Source organism: Musca domestica, unplaced genomic scaffold, assembly GCF_030504385.1.
Source record: "Musca domestica strain aabys unplaced genomic scaffold, Musca_domestica.polishedcontigs.V.1.1 59, whole genome shotgun sequence".
Lineage (NCBI taxonomy): Eukaryota > Metazoa > Arthropoda > Insecta > Diptera > Muscidae > Musca > Musca domestica.
This window is the reverse complement of record NW_026712362.1, coordinates 238,183-263,102: the sequence shown is the minus strand read 5'-3', so window position 1 is coordinate 263,102 and position 24,920 is coordinate 238,183. Positions and strand designations below refer to the sequence as shown.

Below are 24,920 nucleotides of genomic sequence, written 5' to 3'. Positions count from 1 at the left end.
AATTTTTGAGCAATAGAAGAAGATTATTAAACGTAGATTTTTAGAACCCATTTTGGGAGTGTTCAAGTTTTATGAACCTCAATTTATAAACAAATTCTTGAATGGAGATTTATATCCATAAATTGGTGGTAAGTTGGTATTATTTGTAAGGACATTTTGGAAGAAAAATGTTTACATTTGAAATAAAGGACGTTACAGCAGTCTTCTGAGGACGAAAGGCTTTTTTATATAAATGGAAGCTTTGAGACGATTATTTAAATATAATTTTAGGTGATATTTAGGTGAACCAAAAAAAAATACCAACATTTTTTTGGGACTTATATTTTGGGGATCCTCATAAATGGGATTAAAACACATTTTGAGGGACTTTCGGCCTTATAATCGTGGTTTTTTGAAAAAATATTTTTAGAAGTTTTAACTCAGAGGAGAATTCTAAAACTTTTTTTTTCTTGGAGGACTTTCAGGTACATAAATGTGGATTTTTAAAATATGTATATTCTTGGGGTCTTTGAGGCCCGCACACGAGGTCTTTATAGCCTACACCACAAGGTGGTCAGGGTATTATGTTTTTGGGCATTTGTTTGTAACAGGAAAAAGGAAACGAGATAGACCCATAGTTCCTTTTGATGATCTGCATAGAATGACATTCTGAGTCGATTTATGCATGTACGTCCGTCCGTACGTCCGTCCGCCTGTCCATGTATTTTTGTAAACAAACTACAGCTCGCATTTATTGCCCGATCCTGATGAAATTTTGCACAAATCATTTGTTTGGCCCAAGGACGAACCCTATTGAAATTGGTGAAAATCGGTCTACATTGAGATATAGCTCCCATATATATCTTCGTCCGATTTGCCTTCGATTGTGCACCAAACGTGTAATATCAGCCCGAATATTATGGAATTTTGCACATACAACCAAATTAGGCCTAAAAATAAGTATGCCAAATTTGATCGTAATCGGTTCAGATATAGCTATAGCTCCCATATATATATTCTTCATCCGATTTGTTATTTTTGTCCTCCGCAGCCGTAATATGCACTCTGTAACAACAATATTTGGGGAAATATATCAAATAAAGCTAAGAAATACATTTGCTAAATTTTATCGAGATCAGTTCAGATTTGGATATAGCTCCCATATATAACTTCGTTCGATTTACCTTCGATTGTGCACCAAACCTCTAATATTTGTCGAAATGGAATGAAATTTGACACTTACAACCGAATTGAGTCTAGAAGCTAGTATGTCAAATTTGTTGAAGATCGGTTTAGATATAGCTATAGCACCCATATATATTGTTCATCCGATTTGTTATATTTGTTCGCCACAGCCGTAATATGCACTCCGTAACAACGATATTCAGGGAAATATATAAAATACAGCTCAGAAACATCTTTGCCAAAATTTATTGAGATCGGTTCCGATTTGGATATAGCTCCCATATATATCTTTATCTGATTTCAAATTAATTTTGCACCAAATGGGCAATACAAGTCCGAATTTAAAAGATACAAATGCTTCGGCATATTTAATCCTTTGAACTTTAAATTATAATTATAATCATGGCGTGTATGATTGAATTCTCCCATAAAAACTTTTAATTGTTATGTGGAGCTCTACTAAATTGGCAAAGTGGTGTAGGTTATCATAAAGTCGGCCAAGCCCGACTTTAAGACTTTCTTTACTGTTTTTTTTTTTTTGGGACTTATTTTTGGGGATACTTTTAGGCTCATGAATGGGATTAAAACCCAATTTGAGGGGACTTTCAGCCTTATGATCGTGGATTTTTAAAAAATATTTTTGGGGGGTTTCGGGCACAATAAACGTGGTTTTTAAAACCAATTTTTGGAGGTCTTCTAGTTTTAAAATGTTTGATTCTTGAAAGAACTTTTAGGTCAATAGTCGTGGATTTTCAAAACATATGTGTGGTAGAGTTTGAGGTTTGAGGAAACGTGGATTTTAAAAACGTATTTTTGAGGGACTTTTTTTGGCATGAAATGAGAATTTTTATAACATATTTTTAGGAGGAATTTTCAGGTCCACATTTAAAGAAAAAAACAACTTTTCGGGAAAATAAGAAGATTTTCAAAACATATTTTTAGAAGGAATTGTTAGGTCCAAAAAATGCGGATTAAAAAAAAATATGGGAGACTTTTCGGCTTTTTAGCTGATAACTTGAGTTTACCTGTTGAAAACGAAATAACTTAGTCAACTCTTGTATTTCCCGAACACCATGTCTAATATTCATTGAATATTCCTCCTTTGAATCGGATTCGAAATTTATTTCCCAATGAAAGTAAAAGTAACATTTCCAATTATGAAATTTTCATAAATTTGTAATTTCAAAATCCTCTGTGTCAAAGAAAAATTACCCTCCTAAAACCACAAATTAAATACCAGCTTCCATCATAAACCTTTCAATAATCTCTTGCGGTGGTTTAATCCAATTAACTTAAGCGCTAAGCTTTAACAGTTTTTTTTCCTTGTACAACAAAAAACAACAATCATTTCTATGAGGCACATTGACCGGTTAGCGGTGGTAGTCCCCACTTCCATTGCAAACTCCTCACCAAAAGCTACGATGGCTGGACTGGGTTCGGGTGGCTGGCTCTCTGGCTGGCTGGGTAATTGCGCCCATAACCATAAAATCTATGACTTAATTTAAGTCAATTCCAATGAATTGTTGTGATTGCACCATTTAGGAGGAGATGCGAAACAAAACACCAAAGAGAGAGAGAGAGACCCAAAGAGGTCCAACAAGTTTTCGGTGACCATAACTCGGTTATGATTTTTGTGGGAAACCGCAACGGAACATGTTTCAAAGTCATCAACGCAGTTAGGCAACAATGTTTTCAAAGAAAACTTTTTGAAAATGTTTATGTTTTTTTCATCTTTCATTTGGGTGATAAACCACAGCTTTTTATTGGGAAAGTTATAAATTGTGGAAATTTATGAAATAATTTTCTTCGCTTCAAAATCGTTGTTAGGACATAAATTTGATGGTTGGAAATGGCAAATATTTTATATATTGGTGTTGTGAAAGGGGGCTAAAGTCGAATCGAAAATGGGAGATTTATTAACATCAGAAATTAAAGAAAAAATTTATAAAAATTCAAATATGCAAGGCTATAAGACATTCGATTGGATATGGAAAATCGCAGGAACTAAATTCCAGCGCCCAACTCGCAAGAATTTTGAAATTTATATTAAAAATTTAAAAAAGTGCAGCTAAGTAACCATTTCAACGGGATTATTACTTTTAGTGTCAGAATATTGTTTTTTTTTTTTTTTTTTTTTTTTTTTTTTTTTCAAAATCGACTTCAAAATACTTTTCAAGGTCTACGATTTCGGGGTTCTAAAACTATTTTCTTCAAAATCAACGGGTTTAGATCTCCCAAAGCTTAATTTTATAAATCACCGATTATGGGCCTGAAAGTTTCTTAAAAATCCATTATTCATCCTCCATTTTATAGAGTAAAGTAATCTTAAAACTCTTCCATTTTTAAGAGTTATTCGTTTGCAGTCGACGACCACAGGGCGCCATCTATTGTCTATATGGATCCCCTATTGTAAAATAAGGAGCTCAAAGAATCTTCCACGGGAAAAATGTAAGAGCTCTGTATGTATTTCATTGCTTATAGAGGATCGCAGATGGGAAATATTGAGTTAGAAGTTTTCCAATGTTAAAAGAGGCCTGCAGGAGACCTCCTATTGTCAGAAGAATTCTTTAAAATCAATAGATGATCGCAAAAGGACTTCTCTTATCGATAGGGGATCTCAAGGGGGACCATGTAGTCAATAAAGGATATCAAGAGGTATTCTGTTCTGTCAACAAAAGATCTCAAAAAACTTCTATTGCCACAAAAGGATCAATAAGGACGTCAAAATGTTTAATAGGGCCAAAAGTGGTCGTCTATTTGCTATAAAGAGCCTCAATAGGTCTTCTACTGAAAGTCTTCTAAGGCCGAGGTTGGTCATTTCTAATCCTTAAGGTGTTGTCTATATCAAATACAGTGCCTCTTGAGGTCCAAAGAGATAGCCTCATAAGCTCGTGTCAATAGAGGACCTTAAGATGTCGCCTTTTGCCAATAGAGGAAGTCAAGACGTTGGAAGGCCTTTTTTTTTGGACTGACTGAATCAATTGGAGTTGCTACAGAGTTCGTCTATTACCCAGTATTTTAAAAAGCCGCATATTTTCAATTGAGTACCTTAAGATGTGTTCCATTGTCCTTAGGGGTCTTCAGGAGCGAAGAAATAGAAATGGATGGAAATGAAGAAATGGAAAGTTTTTTTAGCTGCCCTCTTAAAGCCAGTGGAGTTTCTAGAGGGTTTGTCTATTGCCTATAGCGTCTATTTTAAATTGAGTACCTTAGGGGTCTTCAGGATTTCATCCAATACAAAAAAAGGACCAAAAGAGGTCTATAGAGAGCCTCAAGAGCTCGTATCAATAAAAAACCTCAAGAGGTTTTCCAATTCCAATAAAGGATCTCAAGAGATCGTAAATTTCCAGTAGAGGACCTCAAAAGGTCGTCTTTTTCAAATAAAGGGCCTCAAAATGCAGTCTATTGCCATAGAGAGGGCCTCGTCGTCTATTGTCTCCTCTTGCCAATACAGAATTTCAAAATGTCGTCTATTGCTAATATAGGACCTGAAGAAGTTTTATTTTGACAATAGAGGACCTCAAAAGGTCGTCTTTTTCCTATTTTTGCCAACTTTTGCCAATAAAGAATTTCAAAATGTCGTCTATTGCTAATATAGGATCTGAAGAAGTTATATTTTGACAATAGAGGACCTTAAAAGGTCGTCTTTTTCCAATATAGGGCCTCAAAATGTAGTCTATTGTCAATAGAGGGCTCGCCGTCTTTTGTCAACATATGACCTGTAGAAGTTTTATTTTGACAATAGAGGACCTCTTATATAGAGGTTTTATATTGTCAATAGAGGACTATCTATTGTCAATAGATAACTCAAAAATGTCGTATATTTCCAACGGAGGACCTCCAAAGGTCAGCTTCTGTCAATATAGGACTTAAAGAGGATATCTATTGACCAACTAGAGGGCCTCAAGAGGTCATTTATTTTCAAAAGAAATTTTTAAGAGGTTGTCTAAGGGATTTTATAAGGTTGTATATTTCCAATGGAGAACAACAAGAGTATTTCATAATCTCGCCTATTGTCAATAGAGGGCCTTACGAAATCGTCTGTTGCCCGTAGAGAAACCAAGAAAACCTCATAATGCCGTATATTGCCAATAGAGGGCCACAAGAGGTCTTTTATTGTCAATAAAGGGCCTCAAGAAATCGCCTGTTGCATCTAAAGAAATTGTCTATTTCCAAAATTGCAAATGGACCAATTAGGACGTCGTCTATTGCCAATAGAGGACCTTACGAGGTCGCCCATTGGTAATAGAAGAACCCAAGCGGACCGTACAGTGTCGTCTATTGCCAATAAAGGACCTCAAAGGTCGTCTATTACCAATAGAGGATCTCACAAGGTCCTTTCTAGGGGAAAGAGGAGAAGTCGTGAGGCTCAGTATTGACAAAATAAAACTTCTAAGATTATCTACTGGAAATAAGTGACACCTTTTCTGACCACTTGTGATAGAGAGCATCCAAGATGTCCCTTATTTCCAGTAGAGGGCCTTAGGAGTTTATCGAGAGAATTTATCAATCGAGAGCCTCAAAAGTGCTCCCCTTGCCTATAGAAAAAGTAAAAGGTCGCCAATAAAAAAGCTCTAGTGTGTATATATTGTCAGAAGAGGACCTCAAGAGGCCTTCCCTTGACAGCATAGGACCTGAATAGGTCAACTTTTCTTTAAAACCACAAGTGGTATTAAATTATCAACAGAGGACACACAATAGGTATTTTTTACAACATACGACATACGAAGAGGTCTCCTACTGCCTCATGGCTCGTATTGCCAATATGTGAACTCAAGAGGTATTTTATGACATTAGACGACATATTGGCAAAAATTGACTTCTGTATAGGAGATTGGAGATCTCTTGAGATCTTACATTGTCAAAATCTCATAAATTCCTCCAAACAAAACTTTCTTCGAAATTCCAACATTTAATTACTGTATTTATTACTAGCGTCAACAAAAAGTGGCACGACTCAAAAAATAAAAGTAATGCCGGACACAATTACCTTAAATACGTGAGAGAAATTGCAGACAGACAGACAAAAGATGAGCCTGACCGGATAATAGAGACATAATAAAGTGTCGCGACACTTAACATCAATTCGGAGGCAAAAGTTTAAACAAATTACTGACCGCTGGCCGCTGGCCACTGTCAACGGTCGCAGAGGTTTCCAAAAACAATAAAAACAAAAGAAAGAAAAACAAGATTTTAATAATGGCCCGTGATGACCAAAAGTGGGGAAGATCTTTTCATAACGGATAACGAGGAAATTGTCATGTTTAGCAAAAGTGTTATAATTGTCGCGTTGTAAATGAGACCGGGACAGAAAAATAAATTAGAAAATGTCAAACCAAAAAAAAAAAACAAGTTAAAAAGCAGTAGTTTGGCCGGGCCGAACTTTGAATACCCTCCACCATTTGGAACGAATTTAGAAATTTTCAAAATCCATTAAAAATTCATAAAATCCATTTAAAATTCTGTTAAAATTTAAAAAAGTATCAGATACAGCCGTATATTAGAGTCTATACGACGACGTGGAGCTGCATAGACAACTTTTGTCACAAGCTATTACAACATTCAAATGCGAAACTTGAAAAAAAATCTGTTTATAATGTAGCTAAAACCATCAAAATACCGAATATAGGGAGGTACCATGGTGGTTATAAAACGTGGATCTGCACAGAAAATTTTCTGTTTAGTGTCCATTGCAATTTTTTTTCTGTGTAGTGTCCATTGCGAACTTCAAATACCAAATTCGAAACAATTCCGGTAAAAATTGCCGCTAAAATCATCAAATATCGAATATCGGGAGGTACCGTTATATGGGGGCTATACGAAGACGTAGACCTACAAGTTCCATTTTCTGTCTTAGGCTGTGGTATCCATTACGAACTTCAAATACCAAATTCGAAACAATTCCGGTAAATAATGTCGCTAAAATCATCAAAATACCGAATATTGGGAGGTACCGTTATATGGGGGCTATACGAACACGTGGACCTGCACAGACAATTTTCCGTCACAGACTGTAGTTCCCATTGCGAACTTCAAATGCGAAATTTGAAACAATTCCGGTAAAAATTGTCGCTAAAATCATCAAAATGCCGAATATCGGGAGGTAAAGTTATATGGGGGCTATACGAAGACGTGGACCTACATGTTCCATTTTCTGAAACAATTCTGGTGAATAATGTCGCTAAAATCATGAAAATACCGAATATCGGGAGGTACTGTTATATGGGGGCTATACGAAGACGTGGACCTGCACAGACAATTTTCTGTCTTAGGCTGTAGTGTCCATTGCGAACTTCAAATACCAAATTTGAAACAATTCCGGTGAATAATGTCGCTAAAATCATCAAAATGCCGAATATCGGGAGGTACCGTTATATGGGGGCTGTATGAAGACGTGGACTTGCACAGACAATTTTCTGTCTTAGGCTGTAGTATCCATTACGAACTTCAAATACCAAATTCGAAACATTTCCGGTAAATAATGTCGCTAAAATCTTCAAAATACTGAATATTGGGAGGTACCGGGGGCTATACAAAGACATGGACCTACATTGCCCATTTCCTGTGGAAGGCTGTAATATCTATTATGAACTTCAAATACCAAATTTTAAACAATTCCAGTAAATAATGTCCCTAAATTCATCAAAATACCGAATATCGGGAGGTACCGTTATATGAGGGCTATACGAAGATTAGGTCCACATCTTCGTATAGCCCTCATTCAATACCAAAAGTCCTGCAGACATAATACACATTTGAGTAAAATTTTAATAACCTACTTCATTTCGTTCGGAAGCTAGAGTCATTTCCACGGACGTATAGACGGACGGACGGACCTCGATAAATCGACATAGAATTTTATGCTGATCAAGAATTTATATACTTTGTGGGGTCTAAAATGTATATTTCGATTTGTTACATACGGAATGACAAACTTAATATACCCTGCATACTATGATGGAGGGTATAAAAAATAACAATTAGAAAATCTCAAACCCAAAGAAACTTAAATTAAAAAAAATTGAAAAATTGAAATTGTTTTAATTTAAATGTAATTTTGTGTCATAAAATGTTGTTGTCTTGTGTTTTTTCTATAAATTGTATATCTCTAGTTTACGATTTAACCTCTGTGGCGGATATCCGCAAATCATCAACGAAATTGAAAGTGTTTTGAAAACCAAAACAAAAAAATTTTACTGTAGTTACTTCAGGGCTAAGAGAAATTTCGAAAATTACATAAAAAAAACAAAATACCTAAAACAACAACAAAAACGATCTACAAAATATGCTACGCAAAAAATGCTTCAGCTTCATATTTTCCATTTTTCCACATTTGCTTTTGGAGGTTTTTTTCTTTGCCAATTCTCTACCAGTCACATGGTGGTGGCTTTACATGAAAATAATCAACGTCATGTAAAGAAAGTGAAATTCAGTTTTTTTTCTTAACGCCAACGACTAAGCAACACCAAGTCAGGCATATTTGAGGCTCAAAGCTATCTACCAACACGACGAAAAGTTCAAAAAACAAATAATTTGATTGAAGCAAGAAAAAAAAGTCTTAGCAAAAAAACCATTCGTTCTGCTGAGTGATTTTTACAATTGCTTCAAGAAAAATACGAAAAAAACAACACTTCAAGTTGGAAATTCATTAAGGGTTTTCCACTGAAATTTGTTGTTTTTACTAAAAGTTAAGAAGAAGAAAAAACAAAAAAACAAACAACAAAAAGTTCTCGAACCTATGACATAAGAGTTACGGCTTAATTGGCTGTTGTGTTAAAGAAATGCTACGCATTTTTCCGTTTCGATGAGCGATGATGAAATAAGCATAAATTATGATCGGTTGAGGTGAGGGTACATAAACAGCTTGAAGTCTTCGCATGGCATATTTTGTGACATGTCATAGAGCCGCACTCGAATCCTGCCGTCGTTTCTCCTTACGATTTGACATTAATATGCCTAGCAATAATGCCAAGCTGCCTATGTTCCCTCACCTTTAAACTACTGAATATACTTCAATTTAAATGGAATAATTCTCGAAATGCTCTTGTAGAAATATAAAATCTTTTCAGAGCCTCAATTGGTATTGAAAGACCTCTTGAGATCTTTGACGGACAATAGACGAGCTACATAATCAATATTTAAAAATATTAAACAGCACATCTTTATATATAATTTAATTATTTGTTTTTGTCAATATCTCTCTTCAGTCCCTATTGTACTAGGGAAGTCTTCTCTTCCATGAGGTTCTCTTTTGACTCTCTTTGAGAGAATTGCTCACGTCCTCTGTGGAAAGTATTTTTGGGTCTTTTATTGATAGTAGAATGCTGATAAGTTGCGATCCTTCAAGAGACCTCTTTGGTTCATATTTGATTTAAAGGGGCTTCTAGAATTAAGGATCTGAGAATTTTGTTACCAATAAAGCTCCTTCTAAGGTCCTTTACTGATAATGTATCCAATTAATATTCTATAGCTATTTTCCAGATAAATAGAAGATTTTCAGGAGATCATCTTTACATGTAACCCTTTTACATTTAAGAAGATATTCTAAACAAGTAAAAAATTGTAAGTTCGGCCGGGCCGAACTTTGAATACCCTCCACCATTTGTAACAAATTTGGTCATTTTCAAAAAAAAAAAAACACAAAACAAAAAAAAATATAATCCGTTAAAAATATTGTTAAAATCTTAAAAATACTGAATATAGCCGTATATTAGGGTCTATACGACGACGTGGACCTGCATAGGCAACTTTTGTCATTAGCTATTACAATATTCAAAAGCGAAACTTGGAAAAAAAAATATGTTTATAATGTAGCTAAAATCATCAAAATACCGAATATAGGAAGGTACCATGGGAGTTCTAAAACGTGGACCTGCACAGACAATTTTTTGTCATAGGCTGTAGTATCCATTACGAACTTCAAATACTAAATTTGAAAAAAATTTTGGTAAATAATGTCGCTAAAATCATCAAAATATCGCATATCTGGAGGTACCGTTATATGGGGGCTATACGAAGGCGTGGATCTGCACAAACAATTTTCTTTCATTGGATGTAGCATCTATTACGAACTTCAAATGCGAAATTTGAAAGATATTCCGGTAAATAATGTCGCTAAAATCAACAAAATACCGAATATCGGGAGATCCCGTTATATGGGGGCTGTACGAAGACGTGGACCTACATGATCCATTTTCTATCTTAGACTGTAGTATTTGTTACCAAATACCAAATTTGAAACAAATTTCAGTAAATAATGTCATTAAAATCATCAAAATACCGAATATCGGGAGGTATCGCTGTATGGGGGCTATACGAAGACTAGGTCCATGTCTGGCCCGTTTCCTGTGTTAGGCTGTAGTATCTACTGCGAACTTCAAATAACAAATTCCGGTGAATAATGTCGCTAAAATCAACAAAATACCGAATATCGGGAGATCCCGTTATATGGGGGCTAGACGAAGACGTGGACTTGCACAGACAATTTTCTGTCATAGGATGTAGTATCCATTACGAACTTCAAATGCGAAATTTGAAACAATACCGAATATCGGGGGGTACCGTTATATGGGGGCTATACCAAAACGTGGACCTACATGGCCCATTTTCAATACCAAAAGTCCTGCAGACAAAACATACATTTGAATGAAATTTTTTTCAATCTACTTCAATTCGTTCGGAAGCTAGAGTGATTTCCATAGAAGGATAGACGAACACACGGACGGACATAGAATTTTATGCTGATCGAGAATATTTTGAATATTACTTTGTGTGGTCTAAAATGTATATTTCGAGGTGTTACAAACGAAATGACAAACTTAATATACCCTCCATACTATGGTGGAGGGTATAAAAGCCGAAGAATTCCTTTACATAGAAAAATGCCGTACCAGGGTCAGAAAGATAGTAATTTTATGTATTCAGATATATTACGTCTCTCCGAATCAAAAACATTTTCCCCCTTTTTTCACCTTAATGTTCCCTTTAATAATCACTTTATATGATTTTGCTCAGTTTTGTTTTGTACTTAACTATTATAAACTCTTCCTCTCTCTCTCTCTCTCTCTCTCTCTCTCTTAAATGCGTTCCCTGAGAACTAAGAAGGCCATGTAAGAAGGTCTGAGAGTAAATTCAATAAATCAGCTAAATCATTGCCTTTAATCAATTATATAGTTTAACACTCAATTTTATTAGTTAATATCTCAATCATGTCTAAAAAATACGCGTTTTGGAATTTAATATTTAAATATCCGTTAATAGATGTCGTTGATTAAGGGAAATCTGCAGCACAACATTTGTTTGCCAATTTTGAAATCACAAAAAAAAAAAAGTGACGAACGCATGTGAACAACAATTTTGCTATGTTTAACAACTTTAACCTCAAAACGAATGCCGAACGACGAAAATTGATTTCAACAATTGTTCAAACCAAAAAAGACAAAACAAAAACAAGCTCGAAAGTATTACAGAACTTATTAAAGATCAACAAGTTTGTTGGCTGAGGAGGACTAACTCCAACTGGCTGCAGCAACTCCATTGCAAAGAACTGCCAAACAATTTAACTGTACAACTACAAAAGAAACAAAAACAACAACAACAACAACAACGAATTGAAGTTTATCATCAGCCACAACAACAAATCAGTGAAGTATGAAAATGTAATGACAGAGTAAATAAATTACGGAATTCAATTGAAGAGAACAGCAGAAGCAGCAGCAGCAGCAGACCGACGAAGACAACTTCAATGGCACCGAAGGCTTGGGTAATTTTTTTATGGAAGAGATTGTCTATAAATCAAAGACTGGTAAAGAGGTGGATAGAGACAAGAAGGATGACACGCACATGTGATGCGTGGTATATGTGGGACAAGAGGCAGCAAACGGGGTCAAAATAATTATTATATAAGGTCTTCTTGGAGGAGATCCCTAAGGGGTCTTCCATATACAGAAAAAAAAATTTTAAATAGTTTTGTTTCACTGTCAAACATCTTCAGTTCGGTTTTTATATCCTCAGCCCTATGGCTAGAGAGGGTATATATCATTTGATACGGCCAAAACGCACCTCATTGAAACAACGATTTTAGACCCTAGGTCTCTTAGGACCAAGTCCATTTCAGGATATTTGGAGTCGATCTAGCGATGTCCGTCCGTCCGTCTGTCTGTCTGTCTGTCTGGCTGGTGCGCACGAGAATTCTCGAAGGGAGTATCAGATTTGGTCCTAACCTGGTACATCGTAATATTATTATCAAACTTAGTTTGAGTTCGGAGATGGACAATATCGGCCCACTACTTCTGGTACCTTTCCCACAAAAGTTCGAAATTTGCAAAGAAAATATTTTAGCGTACAGAGAGAGAAGGGATAATCCAATTTTGCTCAACTTTTCTAATTCTAATATTTTCGTCAGTGCTAGGTCAGATGCGAAAATGGACAATATCGGTCCACTCCATCAGGTACCTCCCCCACAAAGGGTCAAAATTTTGAATAATTACAACTCTTATAAAATGTAATATAAGAGTCCGATTGTCTTTAAATTGCACACATCATAATATTTTTATTAACACAAGGTCTGGTGTTAAGATGGTCCACTCCTTCTGGTAACTCCCCCACAATAGGTCGAAAATTTCAAAAAATATATTTTCTGCACAGAAAGATAAACGATAATCCGATTTTGCTCCAACTTTGCAAATCCTAATATTTTCGTCGGTGCTAGGTCAGATGCGAAAATGGACAATATCGGTCCACTCCATCAAGTACCTCCCCCACAAATTGTCAATATTTTCAATAATTACAACTCTGATAAAATATGATGTAAGAGTCCGATTGTCTTCAAATTTAACACATACAAATATTTTTATGAGCCCAAGGTCTGGTGTGAAGGTGGAATAAATCGGCCCACTCCTTCTGGTACCTCCCCCACAAAAGGGTCAAAATTTTGAATATCTATGAAGCTCATAAAACGCGAAATGAACATCCCATTCCATTCAGACTTGGCACATATCAATATTTCCACTAACACAAGAGCTGTTATAAAGATGGTAGAGATCGGTTCATTTCTTCTGGTACCTCCCCCACAAAGGTTCAATATTTTGAAATAACTAAAACGATCATAAAATCCGAAAAAAGCATGCAGTTATCTTCATATTTCATCTTCAGTGAAGATGGTCCACTCCTTCTGGTATCGGTCCATTCCTTCTGGTATCGATCCACTCCTTCTGGTACCTCCCCCACAAAAGGGTCAACATTTTGAATATCTATGAAGCTAGTAAAACGCGAAATTAAAATCCGATTCCATTCAACCTTGGTACATCTCAATATTTCCATCAACACAAGGTCTGTTATAAAGATGGTAGAGGTCGGACCATTTCTTCTGATACCCCTATAAAGGGTTCAAGAAACAAAACGCTCAAGGAAAGCGAAATAAGCATCGAACTCCCTTCAAATTTCACACATGCAACTATTTTTGGTAACACAAAATCTGTTCTGAAGATGAAAACTATCTTTGAAAGCCTTCTGGTAGCTCACCCACAAAGGGTCACAATTTCCAAGACTTTTATCTGTCATAACTTGCGAAACAAGTCAGCGATTCTTTACAACTTGCTAAATCTAAATATTTCTCTCAACCCAACTCTACTCTCAATGTTGCTCTGCGGTATTTTGGCCCATTCCCGGCGAAGCGCTTGCTTGAGGTGATCGACAGTTTGGTATTTTTTAGTGCCAACCTTGCTTTCCAAAATACTCCAGACACAATGGTCCAACGAATTGGTATTCGGAGATTTTGGTGGCGATTGTGCGCAGGAAATGAAACGAGGAACCTCATTTTGTAACCATTCTTGGGTGGCGCGTGCTGAGTTTGGATAATGCTGAGTCCTGTTGGAATGTCCAAGGTCTGCTGCCGAAATGTTTACGTGCCCAAGGCTTTAATACACCCTCCAGAATATTTTCGCGATAATATTTGGCATTTATTCTGATGCCACGGTCCATTAATACGAGCATAGCGGAGAGCGACCATCGGCTGCCGTCTATTATGGCGGCCCACACCATCACCATGGCCGGCGCTTGAGTTCTGGTGACCAACCGAAGGTGCACATTTTCAGCTAATCTCTATGGCAAGTAAACACGATCAACGAATGTTTTCTCATCGGAGAAAAACCAAATTCGGTAGTTCACCATTTTCGGCCAAGCGAAGCAACTCTTTAGCTCTTTTGAGTCTATTTTCTTTCTGTGGCGGTGTAAGTTCTTGCACTTTTTGGAATTTCAATGGCTTTACACCGAGCTCATTTTTTAATATTTGCCGAATGGAATATTGCGATATGTTCAGCTCACGAGCCATTTTTCGAACCATTTCCGCTGATGTTGCTGTTTTCTTCCGACCACTTCCACTTCCTTGACGTCGGGCTACGCTACCAGTATCACGGTAACGAGCTATGGTAGGAAACACAAAGGATTTATTCACAACGATAACGATAGCCACTTGTGCTTTTCCAGCCAAATATAAAGAAATCACTCTATCACGCTTGAATTCCATCACGAATAACTTTTTTTCTGGAAAATTCTCACCAAAATGCTCTGGTACGCTTGTAAACAATATAATGAGCTGTCACTGGAATAATTTTAAAAGCTGTCGGACGAGTGGGTTGGAAATGGCAGCAGTCTGAAGTTGGTTGCAGTTTTTTTCATTTCACCTTGTATATACTTTGTTGGGTCCGACATGAGTATTTCGAGGAGTTTCAAACGGAATGGCCAAGTTAATATACCCTCCATAGTATGGTGGAGGGTAGAAAAACAAGTTAAAAAGTATCAGTCGGTATTGCCGCAAGAGATATACCCTCAGCCTATGTTCGATTATCTAAATATATTTTGACTAGTGTTAAGGTTATTCAAACGTTTGACCCTCTATGGAGCAGATCCCGAAGGAATGGGCCAATATTGCCCATTTCCTATCGGACCCAAAATATGATATAAATATTTCGACAGATGTGCCAAGTCTAAATGGAATCGGATGTTAATTTGGCGATTTATGAGCTTCATGGGTACTCAAAATTTCAATATTTGTGGGGGAGGTACTTGATGGAGTGGACCGATATTGTCCATTTTCACACCTGTCCTAGCACTGTTGCAAATATTAGGATTCGCAAAGTCGGAGCAAATTCGGATTAGTCTTTCTCTTTCTGTGCAATTTTTTTTTTTTTTTGAAAATTTCGACCTTTTGTGGGGTAGGTACCAGAAGGAGTGGGCCGATATTATTCATCTTAACACCAGACCTTGGGTTAATATAAATATTGGGATGTGTGAAATTTGAAGACAATCGGACTCTTACATAACATTTTATGAGAGTTGTAATTATTCAAAATTTTGACCATTTGTGGGGGAGGTACTTGATGGAGTGGACCGATATTGCCTATTTTCACACCTGACCTAGCACTGACGCAAATATTAGGATTTGCAAAGTTGGAGCAAATTCGGATTATCCTTTCTCTTCCTGTGGAAAAAAATATATTTTTTGAAATTTCGACCTTTTGTGGGGGAGGTACCAGAAGGAGTGGACCGATATTGCCCATCTCCGAACTCGATCTAAGTTTGACAAAAATATTACGTTGTAGCTAATTTGGACCAAATCGGATACTCCCTTCGAGAGTTATCGTGCGCACCAGCCAGACAGACAGACAGACAGACGGACGGACGGACGGACGGACATCGCTAGATCGACTCCAAATGTTCTGAAACGGATTTGGTCCAAAGAGACCTAGGGTCTAAACCGTTATTTCGACTAGGCACGTTTTGGCCGTATCAAATGATATATACCCTCTGTAGCCATATGGCTGAGGGTATAAAAATGTGTACAAATGTTATTTGCCTGTTGTTAACCACTTTATTTTGCATTCGAAATTGGTAACAAATGCAGATTTGTTACGTGTCTGTTGGCTAGGTTTTCAAATACTCCCAATTCGTTGTTAGTCATTAAAAATTGTATTCGAGTTTTAGTTTTGCTTTTGTCATGCTCTAGTAAAATTCACATTTGTTTTTCTTTTGTTTTTTGTGAAAAAATTGCAAACAATTTTTAAAGCTAACACTTTTTTAGAAATGATTGACCGAGTGGTGAGGTTGGTCAGTTCTTTGTTCTTGAAAATATTTAATGAGATTTAAAAACAAAATCGTTGGATATGAAACATCTTCGAAAAATCAAAACAAACAAGGTCTATAGTTAAAAGGGGGGCTATAGCAATATTTAATTAAATTGTAAGCCATTTTTCCAAAATTCATTTTATCGTGACATTTTATGCCTCCCATTGGAGTAGGGGTCACATGTCTATAACTTAGATATATGTGTGTATTTAGTTGGGCGAGACGTTACGCTTAGTCACCCACTAGGGTGTGACTCCTTTTTGAGTTCAGTTTAAAAAACTATGATGTATTGCATTGGTTGTTTGTTCCGGATTCCATTACCTCACCCTAATGCATTGCCTTATGGCAATCACAATTGGGGTTATCTCCATTGCATGGCTTTTAATTTAAGAAATTTTATTTCTTTTTTTCTTTCATTTTTTTTTTTTTTTAATTTATAGTTCAATACAGTGCTCCTCAATTTGAGCATAAAAAACTGAAATATGAAAGAAAAAGAAGAAGAAGAAGACAAAATAACGATTTTCACAATTTTTTTTTTTTTTTTCTTTATGGCTAATTAATTTTTGTCGGGGATAGACGCAATGAACACACATTGTTGTATAAATAATATGGAACATTAGGGTGGGATGAATTCAATTTTGGGATGTGAATTACAATGGGAATTATAAGACCAGCAATTAAAAGACATTTTCAAAAAAAATAATTTAGTGCCCAGAATAAAAAAAAAAACAAGTAAAAAAGCTGTAAGTTCGGCCGGGCCGAAATTTGAATACCCTCTACAATTTGGAACGAATTTGGAAATTTTCAAAAAAAAAAAAAAAAATAAAATTCGTTAAAAATTCTGTTAAAATCTTAAAAATACTCAATGTAGCCGTTATATTAGGGTCTATACGAAGCGGTGGACCTGCAGAGGCAAATTTTCTCACAAGCAATTACAATATTCAAATGGGAAAATTGAAAAAAAAAAATCTGTTTATAATGTAGCTAAAATCATGAACCATGAGGGTTATACCAAAACATGGACCTGAAAAATTTTCTGTCATAGGTTGTAGTATCCATTACGAACTTCAAATACCAAATTTGAATCGATTCCGGTAAATAATGTCGTTAAAGTCATCAAAATACCGAATATCGGGAGGTACCGTTATATGGGGGCTATACGAAGACGTGGACAAATTTCTGTCATAGGTTGTAGTATCCATTACGAACTTCAAATACGAAATTTAAAACAATCCCGTTGAATAATGTCGCTAAAATCATCAAAATACCGAATATCGGGCGGTTCCGTAATATGGGGGCTATACGAAGACGTGGACCTGCAGAGACAATTTTCTGTCATAGGTTGTAGTATCCATAACGAACTTCATATACCAAATTCTAAACAATTCCGGTGAATAATGTCGCTAAAATCATCAAAATATCGAATATAGGGAGGTACCGTTGTGTGGGTGCTATACGAAGACGTGGACCTACATCGCCCATTTTCAATACCAAAAGTCCTGCAGACATAATACACATTTGAGTAGAAATTTATTTACCTATTTCGTTTCGTTCGGAAGCTAGAGTGATTTCCACAGACGGATAGACGGACATACGGACGGACATCGTTAAATCGGCGTAAAATTGTATGCTGATCAAGAATATATATACTTTGTGGGGCCTAAAATGTATATTACGAGGTGTTACAAACGGAATGACAAACTATACCCTCCATACTATGGTGAAGGGTATAAAAAGAATAATCCGATATTGCTCCAACTTTACAAATCTTAATATTTGCATCAGTGCTAGGTCAGGTGCAAAAATTGACAATATCGATCTACTCCATCAAATACTTCCCCCACAAAGGGTCAACATTTTAAATAATTATTATTCTTATAAAATGTGCTGTAAGGGTCTGATTGTCTTCAAATTACACTCAACACAATATTTTTATTAAATCAAGATCTGTTCTGAAGATAGGATATATCGGTCCACTCCTTGTGGTACCTCTCTTCAAATTACAAACATCACAATATTTTTATTAACCCAAGGTCTGGTGTGAAAATGGGATATATCGGTCCGCTCCTTCCGGTACCTCTCCCACAAAGGGTAAAAATTTTGATATCCATGAAGCTCATAAAACGAGAAATGAACTTCCGATTCCATTCAGACTTGGTACATCTCAATATTTCCGTCCACACAATGTCTGTTATAAAGATGGTAGAGATCGGACCATATCTTCTGGTACCTCCTCCACATAGGGTTTAAGAAACATTGTATGTATGGGTCCACGATTTGGTATAGCTCCCATATAACGGTACCTCCAGATATTCGATATTTTGATCGTTTTTGTCACATTTTTTCACGGATTTATCTATAAATTGGTATTTATGGGTCACAATGGGTTCTAGCTCCGATGGCAAAACATTGAATGTATAGGTCCACGATTTGGTATAGTCCCCATATTAGGGTACCTCCCGATATTCAGTATTTTGATGATTTTCGCCACATTTTTTCCACGGATTTGTCTAAAAATTGGTATTTGTTGGTCATAATAGGTTCTGGTTGCGATGGCGAAATTTTGCATGTAAGGGTCCACGTTTTGGTATAGCTCCCATATAACGGTACCTCCAGATACTCGGTATTTTGATGATTTTTGACACATTTTTTCCACGGATTTGTCTAAAAATTGTTATTTGTTGATCAAAATAGGTTCTGGCTTCGGTGGCAATATATTGCATGTATAGGTCCACGTTTTGGTATAGCTCACATATAACGGTACCTCTCAATATTCGGTATTTTGATGGTTTTTGCCACATTTTTTCCACGAATTTCTCTAAAAATTGGTATTTGTTGGTCATAATGGGTTCTTGCGCCAGTGGCAAAATATTGCATGTATAGGTCCACGTTAGGTATAGCTCCCATATAACGGTACCTCCAGATATTCGATATTTTGATTGTTTTTGTCACATTTTTTTACGGATTTATCTAAAAATTGGTATTTGTGTGTCCTAATGGGTTCTGGCTGCGGTGGCGAAATATTAGATGTATGGGTCCACGTTTTGGTGTAGTCCCCATATAAAGGTACCTCCCGATTTTTGGCCTTTTGATGATTTTTGCCACATTTCTTCGCGGATTTGTCTAAAAATTGGTATTTGTAGGTCATAATGGGCTCTCGCTACGGTGGCAAATCATTGCATGTATGGGGTCACGTTTTGGTATAGCCCCCATATAACTGTACCTCCCGATTTTTAGTATTTTGAAGATTTTTGCCACATTTTTTCACGGATTTGTCTAAAAATTGGTATTTGCTGGTCATAATAGGTTCTGGTTGCGGTGGCAAAATATTGTATGTATAGGTCCACGTTTGGATATAGCTCCCGTATTACGGTACCTCCCGATATTCGATATTTTGATTGTTTTTGTCACATTTTTTACGGATTTATCTAAAAATTGGTATTTGTTAGTCATAATAGGTTCTGGCTGCGGGTGCGAAATATTGTATGTATGGGTCTACGCTTTGGTATAGCCCCCATATAAAGGTACCTCCCGATATTCGGTATTTTGATGATTTTCGCCACATTTTTTCCACGGATTTGTCTAAAAATTGGTATTTGTATGTCCTAATGGGTTCTAGCTCCGTTGCCAAAACATTGTATGTATAGGTGCACATTTTTGTATAGCTCCATATAGCGGTACCTCCCGATATTCGATATTTTTATGATTTTTGGGACATTTTCCCACGAATATGTCTAAAAATTGGTATTTGTGGGTCACAATGGGTTCTAATGTTTCCCTACCCTAAGGCAGAAGGTATTAAAAGTTCGGCCCGTCCGAACTTAATGTTGTTTTTTACTTGTTTAAGTTTCGCATTTGAATATTGTAGTGGCTTATGACAAAAGATACCTATGCAGGTCCACGTCGTCGTATAGACCCTAATGTAACAGCTACATTCGGTATTTTTAAGATTTTAACAGAATTGTGAACGGATTTTATTGTTTTTGAGAATTGCCAAATTCGTTCCAAATGGTGGAGGGTATTCAAAGTTCGGCCCGGTTGAACCTACAGCTTTTCTACTTGTTTTTATCTCATCCTGTGTAAGCTATGAATTAAAAGATCTTTGAAAATTATTCTTGTTGTGTTCCACCCTAATATACTACAATGCCTTTGATTTGGGAGAGGTCTATAAAAAAGCTCTTCATTAAAAAAAATATTGGGGAATACCGTCGGGAAGCACGGTGATATGTAATGAAGTCAATCATTGCAAGACAGACAGTTCAAATCGGGTTCAATTGAGGTAGACTTAATTTAAAAAAAAACCGCTCCACTCCCCTCTCCAAATGTCAGTCATGCATGGGAAAATTGGGACTCATTACATGTTGCATATGCCACATGTATGAAGTGTTTGTATGACAAACTATGATACAAAATACATAGCCATGTACATATGTAAAAAATACATATATACATTGCGTTCTGGTTAAATGATTTGTGTCTTAACGGCTACATATGCGGCAGTATCTTGCCATGCATTGCAGCACATTTGGGGGGGTAGGGGAAAGGGAGCGGCAACACTGCGTAACATTGCAACAAAAGTAACTCTCTCGTTGCTGCTGTTGTTTAATGAATTTATGGTTTACCAACAAAATTGTCTTTCTGAGTGACTTTGATGTCTTTTGGAGGTAGTTTTTGTTGTTGTTGCTGTTTTTTTTTTTCTTTGTAATTGCAACTACTAATTTGAAAAATATATGTTTCGCTTTAAATAACATTTTTTCCTCTCAAGCTTCGTTGCTTATTTTGTTAATTAAATTTTTTTTGTTGATTTTTTTCTTTTTAATTTTTTGTTGTTTTATAGGTTTCCTTTCTCAATTAAATTTATTTTGATTTTTTCCGTTATTGCGTTGGCAGTGCTGAGTGAGTTATGTCATACAAATTAGATATTGTGGGTCTGCATTTTTATGTGTAATGTAAGATTTGAAGGTCTATGACAAGAATTTGATGTAAAAACAAGTAAAAAAACATTAATTTCGACCGGGCCAAACTTTTAATACACTCCACCTTAGGGTAATGGAAACATTAGAACGAATTATGACCCACAAATACCAATTTTTAGAGATATTCGTGGGAAAATGTGGCAAAAATCATCAAAATACCGAATATCAGGAGGTACCGCTATATAGGGCTATACAAAAACGTGGACCAATACAATGTTTCGCCAACGGAGCTAGAACCCATTATGACCAACAAATATCAATTTTTAGACAAATCCATGAAAAATGTGACAAAAACCATCAAAATACCGAATATCGGGAGGTATCGTTATATAGGGGCTATACCAAAACGTGGACCGATATATCTCATTTTCAATACCAACCATCCTAGACACAATACAAATTATTCTGCTTTTTAATGTAGCCTGTATCGTGATTTCAACAGACAGACAGACTTAGAATTTTATGCTGATTATGAATATATGTATATACATTATGGGGTCTACGACGAATATTTAGGGATGTTACCAACGGAATGACAAAGTTAATATACCCTCCTTTCCAAGGTGGATGGTATGACTAGCATAAACCCGCTACTTCATAAGCAAGAGTTAACAAAAATAGCGAAGAGATATTTTACCAACTGCTGTGTTACCTGATATTAGAAGCAACGCAATAAACTGACGTCAAGGGGGACGCTTTTTAATAAAGTAGGCAAACGTCTTATTTGTAATATGGCATCACTCATATTGTAACAAGTCAGTAGACGCGTCGACACAGCTGTTGGGACACTGAACTGTCAAGCCAATTTTGGAATGGAAATATTTGAATAAAAAACTACAAAAATTGTTTAAAAATGCATATCATAACGACCTCCGATTGACATCTGGTAGGAAAACATATACAAATGTACTTATTTCTGAAGAAATATTTAAAAATGTTTGACATATCGATGTCCCAAAGCGTTGACGCATCTGCATGTATTCTTCTACCATGTTATACCCTCAGCCAATGTTTGATTATTTAAATATATTTTGACTTCTGTTATGATTATTCAAATTGTTGACCCTCTATGGAGTAGGCTGCGAAGGAATAGGCCACTATTGACCATTAGGCCAATTTTGTCGGACCTAAATAAATATGATATAAATATTGTAATGTGATAGGTTTAGACTATGTATATCGACTACTTCCTTCACTTTATATGAGATATGTGATCATTTTTAGAAAATGTTAAAATGTACGTGAGATACAAGATTTAGTCGACCGATTTTAGTTTTCCATTTTTATACTTCATCTAATACACATAAAGATATTGACGGGAGCCAAATTACAAGAAAATCGAACATTTATATCCAATTTTATGCGAGATCATAAATTCCGATAAATCCCATATTTATATCAGGTTTCTGGTTGAGAGAAATATTTATGTATAGCTGTTGTTGTAAAGAATCGCTGACTTGTTTCGCAAGTTATGACAGATAAAAGAATTAAAAATTGTGACCCTTTGTGGATGATATAACAGAAGCGTTCGCAGATATATATCATCTTCGCAACAGATCATGTGGGTGAGGTACCAGAAGAAATGGTCCCATCTCTATCATCTTTATAACAGATCTAACGTCGATGGAAATATTGATATATACCAAGTCTGGATGAAATCGGATATTGATTTCGTTTTTTATGAGCTTCGTGGATATTCAAAATTTTGATCCTTTGTGGGGGAGGTACCAGAAGGAGTGTATATAAACATTCCTTCGTCGTTAGTAGAAATAATGAGTTGTATGAGATATGGAGAAGACGGAATGTTTTTTTCGGATTTTGTAATCGTTTTGGTTATTCAAAACTTTGACCCTTTGTGAGGGAGATACCAGAAGGAATGGTCCGATTTCAACCATCCTTATAACAAATCTTATGTTGATGAAAATATGAAGATGTACCAAATCTGAATTAAATCCGATGTTAATTTCGCGTTTTATTAGCTTCATGGATATTTAAAATGTTGAGCCTTTGCGGAGGTGGCACCAGAAGGAGTAGACCGATATATGTCATCTTCACAACAGGCCTTAGATTAATAAAAATATTGTGATGTTTGTAATTTAAAGACAATCAGAGAATTACATCACATTTTAAAAAAGTTATAACTGTTCAAAATTTAGACCTCTTGCAGGGGAGGTACTTCATGGCGATTTTCGCACCTGACATAGCACTGATAAAAAATATTAGAATTTGCAAATTTGGAGAAAAATCTTATTATCCTCCCTCTTTTTATTAAATTATTTTCTTCAAAAATTTTGACATTTTGTGAGGGAGGTACCAGAAGTAGTGGACCGATATTGTCCATCTCCGAACTGGATCTAAGTTTGACAATAATATTACGATATACCAAGTTTGGATCAAATCGGATACTCCCTTCGAGAGGTATCGTGCGCAACAGCCAACCAGGCAGATAGACAGACGGACGGATATCGCTAGATCGACTCCAAATGTCATGAAACGGATTTGTTCCAAAGATACTAAGGTCTAAAGCCGTTATTTCGATAAAGCACGTTTTGGCTGTATCAAATGATATGTACCCTCTCTAGCCATATAACTGAGGGTATAAAAAAACATCTGACGTTGACCTAGGGTATAAAACCAATATTTTGATTTGGCACGTTTTGGCCGTATCAAATGATATGTACCCTCTCTAGCCATATGACTGATTGTATAAAAACATCTGACGTTGGGCGCCATTTCCGCATAAATGCATAAATAGTGAAATATTTTCATTCCTAAGCGCTAATTTTGAAAAATTGAATTAATACTATGTTCCAGAACCTGCAAGAATTTAAAAATATGATAATCGGTATTCTGGAACAGAGCATTAATTCAATATTTCAAAATTAACACTTGGGGATGGAAATATTTTACTGTTCATGCATTTTTTCGGAAATGGCGCCCAACGAAAATACTCTCCTTGGTGGAGGGTATAAAAAATGACAAGTCTGAAAATTGAGGTCGATTTTTTCCTGTGATAAAATTAAGAGGGCACTCAACTCGCCAACTCTAGATCTCAACACAGTTGGCGATCAAATGCCGAACATCTTATCCATCTGATGTTATGTTCTAAATGAGAATTATTTTCCCACTAATTAGAAGATAATCACAATGAATCAACATTGATGTCAATAAATTGTTGTGTAGGAAAGAGTAAGGGGTGCAAGTACATAAAAAGCTTGAAGTCAAGGCTAGGCATATTTTGTGACATTTCATAAAGGGATTGCAGAGCCGCACTAAAATCCTGCCCTCGTTTTCCATTATAATTTGACAATAATATGCCTAACCATGACTTCAAGCTTTTTATGTACTTGCACCTTAAGGGTAAGGGTGGAAAAGATCTCGTTACAAATGCAGATGGTTTTTATATTTAGAAGACTTTAAGCAGATAATCAAAATATCGAATACCTTCAAAAGGGGCTTCAAGTGCAAATTTCCTTTTAAAAGTTATTCCTAAAAGAAACCTTCGGGTAGCAGTGAGCCTCCAAAAAGGTCTTGTAAGATATTCTAAATGCCGAAGACATCAGAAGATACCAATGGCCACTGTGCATAGTTTTGCCGGGAAGAAAAGTGAGACTTTGGGAGTAGCTCGAAAATATAGCATTTGCCTCTTTGAAACCC

General features: G+C 36.0%; 2 protein-coding genes across 2 annotated transcripts in view; one reads left to right on the top strand and one right to left on the bottom strand.

The window, feature by feature from the left end:
• Positions 1–24,920, bottom strand: part of LOC101890434 (beta-galactosidase) — a 267,558-nt gene that overhangs the window by 149,769 nt on the left and 92,869 nt on the right. The gene's annotated exons all lie outside the window — the stretch shown is intronic.
• The window catches only part of LOC101891236 (protocadherin Fat 4), a 42,986-nt gene that overhangs the window by 1,432 nt on the left and 16,634 nt on the right, over positions 1–24,920 (top strand). The gene's annotated exons all lie outside the window — the stretch shown is intronic.